We start from the raw sequence: 11,426 nt of genomic DNA, 5'->3' as shown, positions 1-11,426 counted from the left end.
AAGATGTCCTTCATGTGTTTTGATGTTTTAGTATTCAGATATGAATAGATTTAAGATTTTGAGGTTTCGAGAATAATACAAATCTCCGAATATCGGAGAATTGGAGATTTACGAGAAATAAACTCTGTTAAACGCCAAACTTCCGTCAAAAATATAAACTCCGATAAACACCCGCCGATTTTTAAGAAAAATAAACACCGAAAACACTGAGCTCTACAAGATATTCACTTAAGAGGGTGTTGAGGCGAGCTCGTTGGCACGGAATCATTAGAATGCAGCGCTAAAAACACAAACACACGGGGCGAGAACGAGGACGGGCACTGGGAACGAGGACAGCGCCCGTGCTCGTTCTCGCCCCTTGTGTTTGTGTTCTTTAAGCGCTGCATTCTAAAAGATATTCACAGTGAACATCAACACACATTTCACGATGGACGAGCCAGGCCACCGCTATGGCTGAATATCACAAAAGCAAATCCTAATCCACATTTGCACTTTCTGTATACACACACACAAACACGAATCACATTTGCGGCTTCTCAGACGTGCGCTTTTCGTGTGATGCTCACGGGAAATACACACACACACGCACGCACGGTCGCGCACGCTCCATTCATTCATAACTTCGGGCTAAGCACGAGGATCGTGCTGCACGAACACAACACAAACACGCATGACATTTGCGGCTTCGCAGACGTTGCATTTTGGTTTGATGCTTGCTGCTGCGTTCGATTTAGGAATGCAGGTGGTAGCAGGTGGTGCTCTTGGGGAATTACGCGCAACATACACAGCCACCATTCTTTCGGAACTTCGGGCTAAGCACGGGGATTATGCTGCACAAACAGAACAACGGCGTACCGTACGAAGACAGCTGTAACAATCATCGTACAATCGCGTATGCAACGACTACGAACAGCTGTTGCCCCGTCAACATAGTGCTGTCCTTAAAGTGACGGCGGTGACGGGCCTCCTCACCTAGTTTTATAATTACTTCGGTTACTTGTGCCTATAAATTACAAACCACTCGTGCTATTCGCTCCTGTTGATGAAAAGTTAACAGTATAATGATGATTTAAACAACAACATTAAAAACAATTTGTCATGTTTGCGGCTGTTACTTTTAACAAGCGGTAGGTAGCGCTGCGCTTCTTCCTTTTTTTTTTTTTCCGCGCCCCATGGAGAAAAAAAATCACAGCATATCCACGGAGTGAATGATGAGTGGGCGAAGCTGCGGAGGTTCATCGGTAAACCGTGAATCTTCCGTGAATTCTGCCCAGTACATCATCACCGACGTGAGATCGGGCGCGTTTATACTAAAGGTTCGATGATTATGACGACTTGCAGCTCACTTTAATTTTACATGTACGCTGTGAATTTTCATTGTTTAGAAAACAATTGCTTTAGAAAACACCTTGCGTCTTTCGTTAAGCAGCTGGCGTCTTTTTCGTTTTGCTTTAGAAACATCTGGCGTTCTTTCGTTTTGTTTTTACAAACATGTGGCGTCTTTCGTTGGTTTATTTCATCAATCAACGGCGTTCTGACAAAATTTTTATTGTTTAATCACGCACAGGAGAAATCTCACCAGGCACTACCTTGGAGGTAAACAATGGCTGCTAATGGAATCAGAGACAGAAGAAGTCGGCTTTTAGCTAACACTTACACTTCTACAGAGACAGAAGAATTCGGCTTTTAGTTAACGCGCACGCTGCGAATTTTTTATTGTTCAACAACGCACAGGAGAAATCTCCCACCGGCACCACCTTGGAGGTCAAAGGGTAAGACTTGTTACTCACTGCTACGAGCACGACGAGGGACGAACGGGTGCCGCCTTAAGGAGCTTCGCCCCTAAAAATGGCTCTACACTTTTGTGTTTCTTCACGCAGCAACGTGATCGGCGTGTTTTCGATGATCTCGACGCTCAGCAAGATCCATTGTGCAGTGTTAAGTTCAGAAATGTTTTCCTCATCGTATGCAGCAGTGAATTCTCTTGTGCACTTCGTCGTTTCCGCCCGCTGGATATCGACGATTTTGACAAGACTCTACGAAGTCTTGCGGGCTGGCGAGGAAAACGGCAGCACCCACTTACTGCACATGAGCCGTGAGTATTGCAGCATTACTTCACTTGTTTGTAAGCACCCCGTTAAGACAAAATTGTCCGCCGACTGCAGAAACTGAGGAAGGGATGGAGGAGGCGTGAGTCGAACAACAACCGACGTGTGCAGCGGAAACTCGGCGATGCTCAACTGGGACCGGGATCACGAAAAAGTGAGCTACGCCTGTATGCTTTCTTCTTTAATGTAACAGAAAGCTTCATTGTGCGTTTTCGTTCCGAGTGGAGTGAGCCTTGGCGATACGCATAATGAAAATAAAGTAAAATGGTGTGCTGAAGAGATATCCGAGTTCGTAAGCATCATTCAGCAGCATTGCGAGATGCTTTCGCAATTAACCCCGCATTTTTTAGTCTTCTAATGATCGACAGCAGCATGTTCTCGTATCTTTCCTTTTTCTTTTTTTACAGGAGCAGGTAAGTTGTGCAACAATTCTGCTATGATACACACCCAACGAGCGTTCGGCTCCGCGCGCTACAACCCGCTGGTCACTTCACTGAAGCAGTACGAACAGCCTGTTGCGTGCACTTTGTTTATTTACATTTCTGAGACTATGCTGATAATTGTATCATACCGTCACGTTTTTACCATTGCACATGTGAGGGTTTCACTCATTCACGCCATGATTATGTAAAGTGAAAGCTAAATTGATTGCAATGATAAGGCCTGTCTTGAAGGCATGATTTCGATGCTGCATGTCAGCCTCTGACACGATTGTAGGCTTTTGCACCTTCCTAGATCAAGTGCGTTACTAGGATAGTGACCTTGAAGTGCAGGTTAAACGCCTAACGAGATTATGCCAGAATTGATCAATTCCTTTGCCTCTTGAAATGAATGCACCAGCTATAGTTGCATTTGTTTGCACTATGAGGGAGTATCGCACTGCTTCTGCAACGTTGTGACTAGCTCAGTACCTTTGTTTTGTGTCATTTTGAGGTAATGGTCATAGTGAATAAATTTCCTTTCCTGCTAAGTTTTTCTTATCCTGTTTGTGTTGAGAGGCTTTCACGCAGTGTCAATTCTTGCGGCAGTTGCTTAATTTTCATTTTACAGTTGCCTCCGATTAAATTATGCCTGGGTGGTGCTCTGAAAAAGTCCTGCCCTGATGCCTTGAAGCGTAGTTTTGACGCGCAAGTAGGCCAGCTCGAAAAGGCCGATTACCCTAATACATTGCTCTCTGCTGTCGCCGAAAGGCTACTGAAGCAGGTTCGGCAAGGAGACGATTGCAAAGAGCATGGAAACACCAACGAAAGGTGCTTCGTTGGTGTTTTCTTCGTTTTCTTTTTATTTGCACCTCATTTAAATGTGATTCACACCAATTGTGCCTTGGAACTGACTGCTGCTTCGGTATCTTATGTTCGTCTCTTCAGCAGAGCTGAACTTTGTCGCAGAAATTCCATTCCCTACTGAGCGCACGACATCCTTGGGTCGTATTTCAGCCGCGTTTCTTAGATGCATGCGGCATAAGCATTGTGAATGGTGAGTGTACCGCTTCCTTGTCATAATTTACATGAAGAGCCTGTACAACGAAAAGTGAAAGCAGCAAAAATCTAAAATGACAGTGCTGCTTTGCAGTACTTTGCTCAAGGCATCACATGAAGCGTGGATGGTGAGAGAGCATGTGGGGGTATCTCATTGATTGCATGTCTTTTAAAAAGGTTCTAGCTTGAAATGAAGGCAAGGAGACAATATTACTGCTCCTCCGAAGGTGGCCGACATGGGAAAGAAAGGCGTTGAAGCGAGGTTGCTTGTGCTTCTGCATCTGAGGCTTCCACCTGTGAATTTAAGGCTCAATAATTTTGAAGCACTTTCATTTGTTGGTTTACTAATTGACTAGGAAGTTATCATATGCCTCTGTCTTCAAGAAATGTTGCTTGTTTTTAGGTGACTAAATAGTGATTTAGAACTGCCAATCAAAATGAAGTTGTCTTCGATAACGCTTTCTCCTCATGTTTCTGATGCGAAAACATGCACATCCCTTGAGAAAGAAGGCATGAGACATAATTCGTAAACCAAGAAATTAAAGCACTTTAGAATAAATAATGATTTAGCTACGCAGATGGAAGCTTCAGCTTACAAAGCAGCGGCACGCCCACTTCGACATCTTTCTTCCATCAACTCGGCCATCCTCGATAAACAATACTATTGTCTTCTTGCCACCGTTTCAAGCTAGAACCTTCTTAAAGCTACACAGTCAAACATTATTCCCCATGTGCACTCTCACCATCCACGCTGCATGCGATGCCTTTATCACAGTAATCGTAGGGTGGCGCCATCCTTTGAGATATTCACCACTTCTCTCCATTAATTATACAGGCTATCCGTGTAAAGTATGACAAAGACACAGTATACTCGTCATCTCAATGCTTGCTACATGGTTCCAAGGGATGCGGCCTAAAGATAACCCATGGATGCTGCATGCTCATGCTCAGTTGGGGATGCGATCCCCAAACAATTCATCACTGCCGAAGAACACAGCCGTGAGATACCTAAGCAGCAGTCGACTGTGATGCACAATTGCGAAAGTCACAATTAAGCGAGCTGCGTATAAAAATAGAAGTGTATCACCAGTGTTTAGGTACTTATATAATTATATATTTCAAAGTGAACCATCTGAAAACTTTGTTGGCGGCACTTCAAAAAGCCGGAATGCATGTAAAAACGTGAAAAACACAAAGCAGCACAAGATCTTGGCACCCAAGTGGCTGCCGCCTCTTTCCATGGTCCCAAAGAAGTGTGCGGCACAGTGAAGTGGACTTATGTCCAGCGTCCAGGGACACGGTGGACGCTCAATATAAAACGAGCTTATCTTGCCTAAAACAAATCACTTCGATTAAACTATCACAAATGAATCTTGCTGGTTATACCCTTTCAAATGAGTGCAAGCATGCATTTTTACTTGGATGGCTTCACCAATTTGCATGTGCCTGAACATGAGTCATTCCACACATTTTTGAGGCCCGTGTACTTAGATTTAGGTGCACGTTGAAGAACGCTCAGGTGGTCAAAATTTCCGGAGCCCTCCACTACGGCATCTCTCATAATCATATTGTGGTTTTGGGACGTTAAACACCATCAATTATTCCACACATTTTTGTATGTCTCCGCTTCTTTGTCTTCAAAACTATTGTGTCGTCAGCCTCTATACTTTTTTGACACACTTACTGCCCACTGTCCAGCCATGTGATGTAGTTCTATTGTGTTTATAGATTTTGTTGAGTTTAAAAAATTGTCGTAATAGACGCAGAAATGCCGCATTGCTTCACCACAAAGCACATTGTGAGGAGAGTAGTGGATCCTAAGGGGAGCGAATAAGAAAGTGCCATTGCTTTCCTAGCGAATAGCTAAGATCTGAAGGGCCCCTAACCACCCAGACGTCCAAATTTAGTGTGGTGGGGAAGTTGTGCACGAGTCTACAACGAACATGTAGCCGTAAAAATTTTTCTAAACGATGCTGTAGTAGCAGAGTTAGACGTGTTTGATGATCGAAACGCGGCTACCGATCCTTTCGCTCTTTCCTTCACTACCCTCCGCTCGTCGGCTGGTCTCCTCTCCCAAAGCCACTTTGCCCTCCTCGCCGAACGCCCCTTCCAGTCTCACTTGACATACCATTGTTCAATTTCCCGCGTTCAGCTTGCTGGAAGAAGAAGACGAGCTTTGGGCCAGCGAGCGCTCGTTCTACCAGGAACGAAGGGGCCATCTTGACGTTCTGGGCTCATGCGGACGCTAATAAACGTCTGTTTGAGCTTGTAAGTCCGCGTCGGCTGGTTTTTGTGCCACATATTTTACATTTGGTGCCGTTAAACCGGAGGCGACAGCCGGGAGCTACCGTCAAGGGACATCGTTGGTGGCTACCGACTGGAACAACAGCCGCGAACTACGGAGGCCAACAGATCAGCTGATCGCTATGGACAGGCTCAAGACGAAGAGGACCACGCGAAGGGCCCAGAACACCAAGCTCATTCAAGAGGCAAGTGCCTTACTTGAGCGTGATGACGCGACATTACAACAAATCGACTCGATTTATGAGAGGCTGACAAGCAATAACGAGGAGCTGAAGAAGATTAATGATGACATGGAGAGCCACATAAGTGACGAGGCATTCGAGGCGGAGTACGCTACTGTAATTGAATATGAGGACAACGCGACCCGCATCTTAGCCGAGCTCCAGAGCAAACGCCGCCTGCATAGCGAGACATCTGCAGTGTCAGCGCCCATCGAAGTTCGCGACGTGCCGGCGGCTATTGGACCTGCTGATAGGCCAGGAGCCAAGTTACCGAAGCTGACAATTAATCCGTTCGCTGGTGACTTGTGCAAGTGGAACGAGTTCTGGGAGCAATTCGATCAGGTCATCAACCAGAACGGCAATCTTTCAACTAGCGACAAATTTAACTACCTGAGGCTGTTCTTGAAAGGAGACGCAGCGGCAGCTATAGCGGGGCTTCCTACCACCGAAGCATGCTACGAAGACGCGTTAGACATCCTGAAAAGACGTTTCGGCGACAAAAAGCGCTTGGAGCAGGAGTATTTCTCAAGGCTTCGAAGGCTTACTCCTGTGCATTCTTCCAACGAAGTGGCCAAACTCCGCAAGTTATATGACCATGTGCTCATTAACACGCGGGGACTGGAGGCGCTTGGCATCAGCAAGTCGTCCTTTTCATCGATGCTGTGCGACATTCTGCTGAGGGCATTGCCACGTGACATCGTCGTGGCATATCATCGATCCTGCGCGACACAACATGAAAGCTCCAACAACGTTCAGCATGACACGGAACTAGAGCGTCTTCTTCACTTTGTCTCTATTGAAGTGGAGAGCCTCGAAAGGAGTGACTTTGCAGAAGAGAAAGGATACGACGAGGCGACTCATCCTAAAGACAACGAGAGTCCTCACTTCCACAGTGCAGTCCCAACATCATCAGTACTTCACTGTCAAGTTGCTATAACTGCAACGAACTCAAGCTGCAATTTCTGCAAATCGACGCAGCATTTGACAGAGTCATGTAGCATGGACTTATCGCTGCCAGAGAAGAAGAAACTTCTTTCTGCCGACATGCGGTGCTTTCGATGCACATTTAAAGGACACCGAGCAAGGGATTGCAGGCGTAGAGTTACATGCTCGGGCTGCAAAGGTCGTCATGCAACCACTATGTGCGACTTTGATAAGCTAAGGCGAATGCAGCGGGAAGACGTCAAAATGACCGGAAAAGTTTCCAGACCAAGAAACGAAAAAAACGCTGACTACCGTGAAAAAGCGTGGGTGACCTTACAAGGCAGCACGGACCCCAAATCATCAAAGACTTTTCACCCCCGACTAACGGACATGACCACCCAACTCGACACTGCAGAAGAATTCCGTGGAATCATCGGCAAGGAAAAGGAAGACTCCAGCGATATGAGACCCGAATCGAAGAGCGTGTTCGAGCACGCAAAAGTCAGAGGCTGGAGCCTGCATTCTATGCTATCCACAAGCGAAGCATCCAGGAGAACAATGATGCACAAGTTCAAGTTCAGAGACGCTTGATCGAGGAGACCACTTCAGTGGAATCTAAGATGACCGAGCTGCGACTGAATTTGCGCGAGGAGCAGGCTGCTCGTGAGCGGGAGCACAGAGCCCATGAAAACAAGCTGAAGGAACTTCAACGCCGGCTTATCGATGAACGAACTCATCGCGAGAACTTCGAATACAATTAAAGGAAGCCATGAAGAAACCTGCGCAGGCAGAATTAGTGAAGGAGTACGAGTCCAAAGTGGAGAAGCTCACTCAGGAGTTGGACGAGGTGCGCAAGAAGCTGCTGGGGTCGGAGGAGAAGATGAGACTGATTTTCCCCCTGCTGCTCAAGATGCACCAGTTGGTCGAGGAACAACGCCATACTTTGGGGACAGAAAAGAAACAGCCAGGACATCGTGTAACGTGTCTGCATCAGCAGACTATTGGAAGTCGGACACAATTGGGTAGCCTGAAGAATCGACCGAAGGATGATTGGTTGTGCACGCAAGACTGTGCTGCCATCCAGCATATTCAAGAGCGTCCCTCACTGCTCACACGAGAAGACGCAACCTCATCAAGTGCTGCAAGAATCGAACCCAAGACTACAGAACGGCCTTCCCAGCAAAGAAAACCTGAACGTGAGGATATCGCTGGACCGTTTTGGCAACAGATGTCTGCTGCTGAAACCGTCGAAGCACCATGTGCTGAGAGCCCTGTGGACCTGCTCGCCTACATCCGTGAGCTGGCAGGAGAGGACGTCCTCAGTCTCCATGCCAAGCACGAGAGAAGCTTCGGCAACTGAAGGAGGAGTCCGAGAAATAGAAGGCTGACACCTTCAGGCCACGTCGAGGAAGCGGAAGGATCGACGCGTACGGAGGTAATACAGCAAGCGCCTGATTGTACAGACGAGACACCACTGCGCGGCCGGGAATGTGTTGAATTTCCCGCGTTCAGCTTGCTGGAAGAAGAAGACGAGCTTTGGGCCAGCGAGCGCGTGCGCTCGTTCTACCAGGAACGAAGGGGCCATTTTGACGTTCTGGGCTCATGCGGACGCTAATAAACGTCTGTTTGAGCTTGTAAGTCCGCGTCGGCTGGTTTTTGTGCCACATATTTTACACCATCATAGCTGACGCACTCTTCAAAACAGCATGCACTTCCAGTCCGTTGCCGCAACCGCGACTCCATCAGCTCCGTGCTTCTCGGCTAACTGCTGTTGTTGCCGTGCCGGCCCGTGCTCCTACGAATCATGCCGGTATGGACCCTGTGTTGCGCGCGCACGCCTTCAAGGGATCGCCAACGTGGTAGAAAACCGGAGCCAAACTCCTGCAACAGGCGTGGGTCGTAATGGTAGTCTTCAGCAGCGAAGTGGCGCCCACAAACACGTACAACACTGTTGCGCTTTGATTGTGCTGTAACTCCGATGCGCTCAAGCCAGGCATTTCGCAAGGTGACATCACGAGGTAACACGTGTCGCATCTTTTCGTTTTTCCAGTCGGCGCTTTTCCAGCCAAGCGCCGCACACCAATGCGTGAAAGCCATCGCAACACACTGTCGGATTCAGTCCGCACAGCTTATCAGCCCGCTAGGCGTGACTGTGCCTGTACGCTAGCGATTTGGCAGTTGCATTACTGGCTGCAGTTGCCGATTCGCAAGCGCGCGCACGCCGGCAACACGACGGAAGGAACAGCAAAGCGCGGGCAGCTGCTTGCAGACTAACCGGAAGTCGTAGGTTCTTGTTCCACCAATCACAGCATCGCCTGCATAGCGCATCACAGATTGAACACACGACGTCACACACGTCACTAGGCAAACCGGAAGGGCCCGGAGAGGTGAAGAAATGGTATCTTGGGAATTTGTGGTGCACCCGCAGCTTGGAGCGCTGCCATGTGTGGCATCGTTGATCATGACGGCATTCTGCACACGATGCGCGTGTTTACTTGAAACGTTTGAAAAGATATCGGAGGGTGGTTTAGGGGCCCTTTAAGGCGTTCAGTAATATGGAGATTGAGGAATCATTGCACTGTGCATGCAAACGCATGCTTGAATATATTTAGTATTGTATTGTTGAGAGATTTCCCAGCAACGTATGTTTTGCCCACCTCAGCAACATTCAAATCACTGCTAAGGACAAAAACGGACAGATGTTCAGCAGAGTGTGCACAGTAAATGTGCATTTACATTTATCTTGTGCTGGTGCAATAGTTACAGACAATATTTCACCTAACAAACACCAACAATTTAAAAAAAAGTGCTTAACCACAACTCAATGAAACCGACAACATATGGTTTGCCATCATGTGGTGTTCGTTGGGTGCTCGGTTGCGTGGTTGCGCATCCAAGTCTACTTGTTTTATAGCGATACTTGCAAACATTAGCAAGGCTTTCGCTGCCTCGAAGTTTCCAATGGTGAATGCTAATGCATTAAGTGGTAGGTCTACAGTGTCTGTCAATTCAGCAAGAATATTGTTACACTGCTGTAATACGCATCTGCCACAGCTTTTTGGTAATGTTTGGCTTTTATGGCTGTAGCATTTTCATTTAACAGTGCATATGGCTGGCATCTATGGGTCATCGGGGGCCATTGGCCTCACCAATCCTGGTTAGGCATTCCAGAGTGCATAGCACCAACTGTAGAAAGCCTAGCGTCTTTTTGATTTCTAGGTCTGTAGTGTGCCTTGCCAATAATCGATGTACATACCTGTTTCTTAAGTTCATGCATATAATTGAACCTTTTCACTGATCAAACCATGCACTGCCGTGTACTTCTGCATTTCAGCCGACAGCACCAAAATGCAATAGCCTATGCGCTTTCTGAGCTGAGACACCTTGAAACAGACAAAATGCCCCTTGGGACATTAATAATGTGCTGCTCTTGTGTGTTGTGAGTGACCTATATAATTTCCTGGTTTACATTTTAATGTTTGTTGAGAATGCCACCGAGCAAGGACAGACTGCAGTGGTGGGGAAATGAGGGGTTGTTACCTGTAATATAATTTGGGATTATTTGACACCCGTGCCCTCCCACTCAATTGGTATGATGCACCTTTTATGTGCATATTTTTTTTTTCGTCGAAGATAAGACTTGTGCTTGCTTCTTATATTCGCAGACACCTTTACCTCGAGGCGAAAAAGTGTCCCCTGCAGGACCTCCAGAAGAAACACCAGTCCACGCAACGGTACCTTGCACAAGAATGTGCCAACCTGCACTATTAATCCAGCTAGGTTTTCATGGACATTTTCATTAATTTTATTGCCCTTGAAGTTATTAAAGTGCTAATTTGTTTTAAAAATGAGTACGTGTCAACTTCACTTAAGAGGTTCCATGCAAATGTGCAGGGGAAAGTGTGCAGATGTGTGCATTTTTAAAATCCAGTTGCTACCCTCAGCCCTGCATAGATAAACTTATTGCTAGTGAAGCTGCAAGAAATTTCTTTTCATTTGTTTTGCTCTATTACGTCCAAATACAGTACTTAAAAACATTTTTTAGTTATTGATCCTGAGGCCATTGACTACCTCAGTGTAGCTTGAGGCATTAAGGGTCTGTTGCAAAATCATTAAGTTTGTTGGTAAATTACCCTTAGTTGTCAGCTGCAGTGCTCTCACTCCATATTTCTTAGTACGCAGTGTTAATTTATCAGGATTGGACTGGTTTGTCGATTTCAAAAGCTCATATTTGCATTGCCTACCACAAAGGAATAAATTTTTTATTAGTAAAAAGTAAGACAAACTTGCAAAGCTTCCGCTTGCCCTGCCGAGGAACTGAATTTATTACTGCGTACTACATGAACAGGTTATGATCTTGGAGTAGTTAAGGGCCACAAGGCTCTAGCACC

At 46.6% G+C, this 11,426-nt stretch overlaps 1 long non-coding RNA gene across 1 annotated transcript; it reads left to right on the top strand.

Moving 5' to 3' along the window:
- The first annotated feature begins 2,062 nt into the window (after window positions 1-2,062).
- Window positions 2,063-10,860, top strand: LOC119373602 (uncharacterized). The gene is made up of 3 exons (XR_005179911.2): window positions 2,063-2,095; window positions 2,166-2,262; window positions 10,701-10,860. It is a non-coding gene; the product is annotated as an uncharacterized LOC119373602 (long non-coding RNA).
- The last annotated feature ends 566 nt before the right edge of the window (window positions 10,861-11,426 follow it).

The sequence above is a fragment of the Rhipicephalus sanguineus genome, chromosome 11 (genome assembly GCF_013339695.2).
Source record: "Rhipicephalus sanguineus isolate Rsan-2018 chromosome 11, BIME_Rsan_1.4, whole genome shotgun sequence".
Lineage (NCBI taxonomy): Eukaryota > Metazoa > Arthropoda > Arachnida > Ixodida > Ixodidae > Rhipicephalus > Rhipicephalus sanguineus.
The sequence above is the reverse complement of the archived record's forward strand: the minus strand, read 5'-3'. Positions and strand labels throughout refer to the sequence as shown.